We start from the raw sequence: 11,334 nt of genomic DNA, 5'->3' as shown, positions 1-11,334 counted from the left end.
TTTCTCTGTATGTTTAATACCTCTATAATAATACCTCTTAGTGAGTTTCTTACCAAATGTAAAGGTAGCCTCTGAAAGCACTTATTTTCCTTAATTATTTTTTCAAATTTATTTTTATTTATTTCTTCTATATATATTTTTTTCTTTAACTTCACCTGTTTTGGTTTTGCTTGGTATGAAAACATAGAAGAAAAAGTCTTGCCTGGGATAAAAGCTCAGGTCAAAACCAGGGCACAGAGATTGTGTAGCCTGTCATTCTTATCCCCAAATGCATCAGCAATATTATATGGCACCATTCCCTTTTGTTGCAAGTCAGTCCCTGAAGAGGTTGACTGATGGAGGGTTGGAGAATGAGGTCTTTCCCCTCCAGCTCAGAGCACGCGTCTGCCACCCTGTCCAGCCGACAGTTCTGAGGTGATACAGCAGGTAAACAGCTCGCAGACAGTCAGGCTTGTGGAAATATTAGCTTTATTTGGTGGACAAGACTGAAGTCCAAAGTCTCAACCTCAGTTCCAGCAAAAAAAGCCCCTCACCTTCTACAGACCCTTGTTTTTATCCCTCAGAATTAGGTACCACCCAATGGTGGGATCAGATACCACCCAATGGTGGAAGCAGAATCAGGTTGCACCCTAGGGTGGGTCAGAATGCCAGGTTACACCCTAGGGTAGGGCACAATCACCAATTAGGGTAGGATCAGTAACATAATAATCCCATAAAATATTTACATACACAACACCCTTTTGCATAGGCACCCTAAATCGGGGAAATCATATCAACAGAAACATGCACTTACCTACTAGGAATAAGAACCTATACATTTTATAATACAGGGGAGCCTCCCACTCTGAACATATGTCATGTGGACCCAACTTAGACTCCATGTGACTGGACAGTGACTGTTCAACCCAGAACTCCAGATCACAGACATAGTGACCTACAATGGCACCAGGAACCAAACTCTCCCCCTGGGAAATTCCTTATACTGCTCTGGCACAAATTTACACCAGTTTTGATTTGACATTCTGACAATGAGTAAACAGCAACAACTTGATCTAAAAGTGTGTTGCCTTATCTCATCACCTAACGGTAAGGTGAAATCAGAAGATACGTAGTTCTTTGCCTTGTGCAAAAACCAAGATCGCTAACTACAGAAGACTGATTTTGCACCCCAGGTTGAAACCTACTTGATCATATTTTTTTGATTGGGTTCTTTTATTTGGATTTGTTTTGCTAAGATTTGTTGAGGAATTTTTGTATTAAACTTAACAAAGAGATAGGTCTGAAATTTTCTCTTTTTATAGTATCTCTGTCACCTTTGTGTAAAAATGTAATGTTACCTTTGTAGATGCTGTTAGGGATGATTCCTGTTCCTTCTGCATTTTGGAAGAATTTGATGATCAATAGCCTTGCTTATGGCTGATCCATTTCAATCCTCACAGTTTCATATGGTCACCAGAGATAATTCCTGTGTGTAGAGCTGACCATTGCCAGCTGTGGTCCAAAACAAACAGAAAAAATGTAATATTAATTTCACAAAAATCTCTCATTATAATGTGTTGGAGGCAGAGGCTCAAGAAAGAAAATACTGTAGAAAGGGAGACAAGTTTTATGAATGTTTATTTATCATATAAAAACTACAAGAATATAGATGCAAAATAACACTGCTTTTAGATTTATAGAAATGGAGAAATTTTCCACTTTTTCCTCTTCTTATTTATTGTTTTTATTGTATCTGTTTAAGAATATGGATATTAGCTTAATGTATTATGGTGATTATTTAACAATATCTGCAAAGAAAAAAGTTATGCGAATTTTAGAGTCAATGTGTCAACTATTTCTCAAAACTGAAAAAAAAAATACTAGAGCTTGAAAGATTAAATGATCTACTAAAGGTAGATGTGAGAGTTAAGAGTTAATAAGAATATCCATGTATATTTCCCATACGTATATTTAAATTGCTTTTTTCCTCTTGTTGATTTATTTGATATTAACTTCATTATTTCCCAGCTGAGAATTGACAGGGAATGTGGAAACTCTTCCACCAGAGGCTAAATCCACTCCTTCCCCAATCTAGCAAAACTGTACCTTTTTCAACAAAATCTATGAGTATTTTTTCCAATATACCATGATTGACAGTATACTCAGGCACAGTTCATAGGATTTAGGTCCAAACTCTGAGTTTAAATTCTGGTTCTACTAATGTGTTTCCAATTGTAGTTTTCTCATCTGTATTATAGGGAATAGTAGTACCTACATTATATGGTTCGTGTGAGGAGCAAATGATATTTTTGTTTCAGGTCCAGGATCCTGCTTAGAAATGTATTCCATGTCTTGAATTGGAGAGGAGGATAAATTGTTGCTAAGAACTCTCAAGTGAGTGGGCTCCCAGTTGATTACAGGTTTATAGATAAAATTATGAAAATTTCTGGCTTACACAGTAATGAAGAGGTTCAAAACAGCAATTTTTTTCACGTAGAATACTAATTTAGTTTGACTAAGTGAGAACCCTAGTGAATAATTGATTGCAAACTATGCATTATGATGTGCATAATTTAGACAAATAAAAATTCATAAACGTGAACTTCAAAAGGAGACTAGAGGCATAATGTTTCTGTCTATAATATTACTGGTTTAAAACAAAAGTAGATTTTGAGGCTGGAGTGATAGTAAAAGGGGTAGGGTTCTTGTATATAGAAAAGCCTGGGTTTGGTCCTTGACATTCCATATGGTCCTTGAAACCTGGTAGGAGTGACACATTTGTACTACTCATATAAGGTGTACAGTGTTATGAGTAAGCCATTAATAAGCTATGAGTAAGACATGAGCACCATTGGATATAATTTCAATCCCCCAAAACAAAACAGAATAAAACAACAAACAAAAATATGCAGATTCAGGGAAATTGCCAATTTAAAGAGAAACAATCTTATGTACATGTAAAAAATATATTCTATACAATTAGATTCTCTCTTTTTTTTTTTTAGTGTTTTTGGGTCACACCCGGCAGTGCTCAGGGGTTACTCCTGGCTGTCTGCTCAGAAATAGCTCCTGGCAGGCATGGGGGGACCATATGGGACACCGGGATTCGAACCAACCACCTTTGGTCCTGGATCGGCTGCTTGCAAAGCAAACACCACTGTGCTATCTTTCCTGGCCCACAATTAGATTCTCTTAATACAGGAACTTTATGTCAAAAATATTAAAAATGGTACCTAAATTTATATGCATAAATAATACTTTTTATATAACATATTTGAAATAGAAATAAACTTATATTAAAATATAAAACATCATTTTGCTATATATGTATAATATATATAGCACACAAATTATTGCATGTTTAAATATGTAGAATTTTGCATTTGATGTATATATAGAATATATCATTTTTATAATGAACATAAGATCTAAAAGGTAAAAATATACTATTATAATTCTTAAAATTCTCATGTAAATGTGATCTACTCTCCTTTTCATAATCAGTCACATTTTTAAAACACCAGTGAATCCCATAAGTATTTTGACTAAACCAAATATTTTTTAAATGTTAAAGCAGTTCATCATCAAACTGATCTTAATATTTTCTAATCTATATGACAAATTTCCTTTTAGATTATTAAAATTCCTGTATCATTACATGTTTCCAACATGCCCAGGTAATTTTTAAATTCTGTGTGTGTCAAAAACCGTTTGAGGTGGCTTCATTTCATCTTCATTATATTGTTTGGGTTCTGGAACTACAGTAAACAAAGTGCCTAGCATTTCAATAGATCAAAGAACATGAGAACTGGCACTCAGTAAACAACAACCCCTTTGAGAGGGCTGGAGGATAGGACTGTGGAGGTAGGGTGGGGAGAATTGAAAATGTCTAGGAGGAGGAAGTGGTGCTGAAAGATGCAAAATCTTATGTATAAAACTATCAAAAACAGTACTATATACTATGGTACAAACTTTTTTTTTATATAAAGAAGATCATTTTATAAATTCAGATTGGAGAGAGTCAAATGGGGGTAGCTGCATTGGTGGAGAAAAGTGGTGGATTGGTGTTGAATGAAACACTGTATACCTGAATCCCAATCATAAATAAATGTAATTTCATGGTGACTATATACAAAATAAAATTAGATAAAGGAGTTGATGGCACTGTAGAATTTTGATGTTTTTTAGATCTTGATTTATCGTGAGAATTAAACTATCTTGATTCTTATGAGCTATTAGGTGCTTATGGTCTGTGATGTTAGCAGTACTAACTGATTTATAATAATTAATTGAATGTAATGATATCAACATAGTCAGTGTCAGCTTTTTAATTTTTCTTTGATCACTAATGTAAATTTTTGCAGTCAGAAATAATCATGTATCTTGTTATTTGACAAACAAATGTTGATTTTTATTTATTTTAATTTTAATGCATTCATTCTTTAATTCCCATGATAATTCAAGAATCTGGAATTCACCAAAGTTGTATGCCAATCTATTATTGGACCCAAAACCTAAAATAGAGATATCCCAAATTTCCAGATCCAATTGGGTTCTCCATGAAGAAGGGCTACAATGAGACAAAATACTATACTAATGATGGGTGTGGTGTTGAAATTGTATACAAGAGAAATCCTCATCAACAGTATTATAAATAATAAAACCTCAATCAATAAGAAAATTTAAAAAATTAAAAAGAAGTATCCTACATCACACAAAAATATAATTAAAAAAGGACAAACTACTATAATACTATACCATAATCCTAGTTATGGATCTCTTGACTGAAAAAGTATTTTATTCATATTCATAACTATATATTTACAGATACACATATAAATGAAAACACAAAAGTATGCATGCACTTATATGTATGATTTAAGTAAAGATTTGTTCCCTATCTATGTCCATTGAAATGATTTAAAAACATGACTCCATAGAAGTCACTATAGAGCACACTGTAAATTTAATTTTGATTTCTGAATACTTTTACATTAAAAATAGGCCTACAGAGCCACACCCATACCTCACAGTTGCCATATAAACTTATTGGACCAGCTTCACAGATTAATAACTAATCTAAAAATAGATGTAAGCCCCATTGCTAAAATTCACACACACACACACACACACACACACACACACACACACACACACACACACATATACAAGTCATCCGGATAATTCTGGAACTCTCTTAGTAGTTGGGTAGGCCAAGTTCCTGCTGACCACAATGTATGGCCCAATTTGAGTGCTTCACAACTAATTTCTTTTTTTTTCTTTTTAGTTTTTGGGCCAACCCCGGTGACTCTCAGGGGTTGCTCCTGGCTATGAGCTCAGAAATCGTTCTTGGCTTGGAGGACCATATGGGATGCCAAAGGATCAAACTGCAGTCTGTCCTAGGTCAGCCGCATGCAAGGCAAACAACCTACCTCTGAGACACCACTCCGGCCCCTTCACAACTAATTTCTGAAGAGAAACAAGACCAACAAAAATTCTGGAAACACAGTTTTCTCAGACTGAAAATTCTGGGGTCTTCTTACAGTGAGGTTTGGCAGTCCCTGACTCCCCCATAATGTAGCAAGTCCAAAAGTTATATCCATTTTCCATAGTTGTAGTCCTGTACTCTCATTGACCCTCTTGAACAGATCCTGGAGCTCCAGGAGAGACACCTCCAAAAGTCCTCAATATCCATTGTTCGATGGGAAAGTAGCATAGAAGCCTACTAAGCTCAATAAACAAATGTAATAAAAAAGAAGTATCAAATAGAAACGAACAGCTTAGTAAACCCTCAGACAATGATGTAATGACCTCATTGTGAAATATAGCAATTTCATAAATTTTCTTTTATAGAAGTATGTTTTTGAAAATTCCATTAGCAAGTTAATTGCAACATGAAGTATAAAAATATTTTGTGAGTATTATAGAGACAGACTTGGTGGTGGGTGGGAAATGAGACAATGGTGGAGGAAAGGTCACACTGACTGTGGAACTGGTATTGGAAAACTGAATGCATGAAACAACTGCCATTATATGCCACCTATATGGGACATAATGTACCTTTTTAGTATCCTGAAAAAAATGTGTAACTTAAAAGTAACCATGAGGAAAAATATGATAAACTAATATTCAGATATATTCTGCCAAATAATTGCTTTTATCTTCAGAAATGTTAGGGTGAATAAAAGTGAAAACGTATGGATAAATCATTTCAGAGTGAAAACTACTAAAAAAGTGACAAATGAAGTGTGTAGTTATAACTTTGGATTCTGGGTTAAAAGATAATGCTAGTGCAGCTGATAAAATTTTAAAAAGGGTTGGGTGGACAGGAGAGAGTACTGGGTTTTAACACACTTGACTTGCATGTAGTTCACTCTGTTCCATCCTTGGCAATACACATAGCTCTCCAAGCACTGACTACCTGGAGTGATCCCTGAGCACAGAGAAGGAGTAAGCCCAGGACACTACCAAGCATGGCCCCTAAACAATTAAAAACAAAAGAAGTAAAAATGAATGGGGAATTGGGAAACAGATTATGTCAGTATTTAATGTCTCAATTTTGAACAGCTAGCTATCTAAGAAGAGCGCTTTTGCTCTTTGGAAATACACATGTTCTTATTCTGCAAAAATTTAAGGTACATTTATATATATTAATGTATACATATATACAGTAATATAATATATATTACTGTATATATATTAATATATATAACTTACTTATTTTCAATTAAGATCACTCTCCATATACTATATTTTGTCTAATAAATAAATATGATTATAAAATAAATTAGAAAAATATGAACAAACGCTAAATCTGAAAAGTATGTATGCAAAGTTAATTATTATTATTATTTGCTTTTTAGGTCACATCTGGTGATGCTCAGGGGTTTCTCCTGGCTATGCACTAAGAAATTGCTCCTGGCTTGGGGAATCATATAGGAGCCAGGAAATCGAACTGCGATCCGTCCTAGGTTAGTGCATGCAAGGCAACTGCCTTATCACTTGAGCCAATGCTCTGGCCCAATTTATATTATTTTTATTTTTTTTCTCTCTTTTTGGTTTTGCGGACCTACCCAGAGATGCTCAGGGGGACACTCTTGGTTACTCTTTTTCTTTTTCTTTCTTTTTCTCTCTCTCTTTCTTTCTTTCTTTCTTTCTTTCTTTCTTTCTTTCTTTCTTTCTTTCTTTCTTTCTTTCTTTCTTTCTTTCTTTCTTTCTTTCTTTCTTTCTTTCTCTTTCTTTCTTTCTTCTTTCTTTCTTTCTCTCTTTTCTTTCTCTTTCTTTCTTTCTTTCTTTCTTTCTTTCTTTCTTTCTCTTTCTTTTCTTTCTTTCTTTCTCTTTCTTTTCTTTCTTTCTTTCTTTCTTTTCTTTTTCTTTCTTTCTTCTTTCTTCTTTCTTTCTTCTTTCTTTCTCTTTCTTTTCTTTTTTCTTTCTTCTTTTCTTTCTTTCTTTCTTTCTTTTCCTTTTTCTTTCTTTCTTCTTTCTTCTTCTTTCTTTCTTCTTTCTTTCTTTCTTTTCTCTTTTCTTTCTTTCTTTTTCTCTCTTTCTCTCTTTCTCTCTCTCTCTTTCTCTCTTCTTCTCTCTCTCTTTTCTCTCTCTTTCTTTCTTTCTTTCTTTCTTTCTTCTTTCTTCTTTCTTTCTTTCTTTCTTTCTTCTTTCTTTCTTTCTCTTTCTTTCTCTCTTCTTTCTTTTTTTTTCTTTCTCTCTTTCTCTCTTTCTCTCTTTCTTCTCTCTCTTTCTCTCTTTCTCTCTTTCTCTCTTTCTCTTTCTCTCTCTTTCTTCTTTCTTTCTTTCTTTCTTTCTTTCTTTCTTTCTTTCTTCTTTTCTTCTTTCTTCTTTCTTTCTTTCTTTTTTCTTTCTTTCTTCTTCTTTTTCTTTCTTTCTTTCTTCTTCTCTTTCTTTCTTTCTTTCTTTCTTTCTTTCTTTCTTTCTTTTTCTTTCTTTCTTTCTTCTCTCTTTCTTCTTTCTTTCTTTCTTTCTCTCTCTTTCTCTCTTTCTCTCTTTCTTTTTCTCTTCTTTTTTTCCTTTTCTTTCTTTCTTTCTCTCATTTCTCTCTTTCTCTCTTTCTTTCTTTCTTTCTCTTTCTTTTTCTTTCTCTTCTTTCTTTTCTTCTCTTTTCTTCTTTCTTTTCTCTTTCTTTTTCTTTTTCTTTCTTCTTTTCTTCTTCTTATCTTCTTTCTTTCTTTCTTTCTTTCTTTCTTCTTTCTCTCTTTTTTCTTTCTATCTCTTTCTTTCTCTCTCTTTCTCTCTTTCATTCTTTCTCTCTCTTTCTTTCTTTCTTTCTTTCTTTCTTTCTTTCTTTCTTTTTCTCTTCTTTCTTTCTTTCTTTTCTTTCTTTCTTCTCTTTCTTTCTTTCTTTCTTCTCTTTCTTTCTTTTCTTCTTTCTCTTCTTTCTTTTCTTTCTTTCTTTCTTTCTCTCTTTCATTCTTTCTCTCTTTCTTTCTCTCTCTTTCTTTCTTTCTTTCTTTCTTTTTCTTTTTTCTTTTTTTTTTTTTTTGGTTTTTGGGTCACATCCGGTGGCGCTCTACTCCTGGCTGTGTACTCAGAAATAGCTCCTGGCAGGCACGGGGTACCATATGGGACACCGGGATTCGAACCAACCACCTTTGGTCCTGGATCGGCTGCTTGCAAGGCAAACACCGCTGTGCTATCTCTCCGGGCCCTCTTTCTTTATTTCATTTGGGCCACACCTGATGATGCTCAGGGGATTACTTCTGGCTGTGTGCTCAGAAATCACTCCTAGCTTGGGGGACCATATGGGATGCCGAGGATTGAACCCAGGTCCATCCTGGGCAGCCACTTGTAAGGCATATGCCTTACCACTTTACTATTGCTCCGGCTCCATTCTTTTGGTTACTCTTATTTGCTCTATGATTGCCTCAGCCTACACAAATCCATTTTTAAATGTTATCAGTTGTCATAACATTATCCTTAAATATTCTAAAATTTTTCTCTTTGAAATTATATATTAAAAATATCCCCAGTGACAGAATGATAAAAATAAAGCTGAGATAAAGATTCCATCTTGAGGGAAAGGCAAGATATAGAAATGCTGCTGAAAAAGGCATCCAGGGGCAAATGGAGATTTTTCACATCTTGGGAATTTGTTTCTTTTTCTGAGTATTATATATACACACATACATATGTAATCGTATAACCTATTATTCTTTATAAAGTTTTCAATTTATGTTTTAATCTTGTTTCTGTCTATATCCTGTTTATAACCCCTATATTGAAAATCTGGTCAAAATTCTTGCCCTCACCCAAATAAAAGTGCTTGCTTTTAAGCATGAGTTGAAAGTGAACTGTGAGCATTTTCTGATCTCCATTTCTGTTTTTATTTATATGGCATTTAATTTAATAGTGAATCCACTGGGTTAGGTACCCAGCCTGAGATCCAGGAGTCTTGTGAGTACAGACAACTTGAGAAATTGTTCCTTGTGGATTCTTTAAAACAAATTCAATCATATCCTCTGTCTGTTTTCTTATTATGTGGCTATGCAAGAATATCAAATAGTGCGTTTAAATTTTCACAGAGCAGAAATATACAGATCATAACAAAAGGATGAAAGTGCTTATAATAATGTGTTTGTTTTCAAATACCAAAAGAAGTTGCCAATATAAGAAAGGTTCCATTCTAAAGTCTCTGGTAACATGTGGTGGTGCTAGTGGGTTGACTTCCAGGGATGTGTTCTTTAGTTATTATTCCTCTCACATGATATTTTCACATAGTTTGATCTAAAGCTTTCTGTAGTAGCACTTCCTTCCTCATCTCCTCCCAGTCTGCGACCCCACCTTGTTTCTTTCTAATAAGGTGTCACCTAAAAACACATTCCAAACAATATCAAATTCTGTATACTTAGAAACAAAGGAAATGGTTGCTTAGTAACAGGATCCTGGCTAACTTCTTAAGCTTTTTTTTTTTTTTTTACTTTTAGACTCTATTTTAATGCAATACTTGGGAAGTGTTTTGCAAAGCATTCTAAGTTTAGAAGAACAATTGTGCATAAAGAAAAGTGAAGAAAAGAAAGATAAAGGGGATTGGGAGAAATTACAGACCTTTTGTTACAATTTAAGTGGCAATCTTAGTGGCAATAGAATGAAGTAAAGATCTGGAGAGATTTGGCCTTGGGGATGGAACACTTCTCTTTTTCCTTTCTGTTCTACTTTTATGTTTCCTAAATTCCCCTCTTTTAACATGAATTCTAATTGAGGAGCTGAAACTGAAAGGCAACAATAAACTGAAAGTCTGATATTCTATGCCAACCTCTCAAATTTTTCTTAATACTGAGGGCTTTTTGAGAGCCTGAAGTTGAAGTTTATTTTGTCTTTTATCAAATCTCTTTAACACATATATCTGGTTTGGAAAGGATGAGTTTTGTTGTATTTCACTTTCATATATAAGTGTAGGAGGAAACAATTGATGATCATGTTCCCTTCACTTAGAACCTGTGTATGTATGTGTGTATGTAAAATTTTTGAACCAGGGACTACATACCATGATTTAAATGCTTGATAAATATAATATGTTTCATAAAGCTATGTTTCCAACATAATTTAGCATTTTTATGTAGACTCAAAAATGGTTTCTACTAGAGTGCTTATATTAGAAAATTGATTTAATGATTTATTGTATAATAAGTATTGGGGACAATGGTTGAAAAATGAAAGTCTAACTTCTCCACATTTTCTAGTTAAAGACCATCAAACTCAATATGCCATTATTTGGAAACCTGCATAAGACTTATATACTAATAGCCTTGTTGCAGTTTTGCAACTATTGCAGAAAGTATGCTACCACCTGCTTTAAAGAATTCGTTATTCTTGACATTTATGTATTCCCTCAGGAACCAAGAATTTTGAACATTAAACAATATATAAAGTGTCAAATCACCAGCAGAACCCAAGAAGCATATACACTCTAGTTGTATTAAGGGTATTAATTAGGTTATGGTTTCTCAATATAAGTATACTTGAAATCAAATACTTTTTTTTACATGAAGATAGTAAATGTCATCTTGTATGACCCATAAAATACTAGTAGTCTCATTCTCAAATTTTGACAATTGGAAGTCTTTTAGATGTTAAAATTTTATAGGTTAAGTAACACTGACTTACAAAAATAAAGTCTCTTCTTCTCAGATAATTGTATTTGTTTGCCATGAATTTAATCACTCACTATAATATGTGTAATAAAGAATCAGAACTGCTATTAATATCAAATTTTCCTATACTATAGAAACATATTAATATGCATATTTTAGTCAGTTATTAAAGGATAGCTTTGTATAAGTTAGTTTCAGGAGTATAAGATGAAAAAAGAAATAATGCAAGGAACTTTGATAATGGATCAAA

This window comes from Suncus etruscus, chromosome 9 (genome assembly GCF_024139225.1).
Source record: "Suncus etruscus isolate mSunEtr1 chromosome 9, mSunEtr1.pri.cur, whole genome shotgun sequence".
NCBI lineage: Eukaryota > Metazoa > Chordata > Mammalia > Eulipotyphla > Soricidae > Suncus > Suncus etruscus.
The sequence above is the reverse complement of the archived record's forward strand: the minus strand, read 5'-3'. Positions refer to the sequence as shown.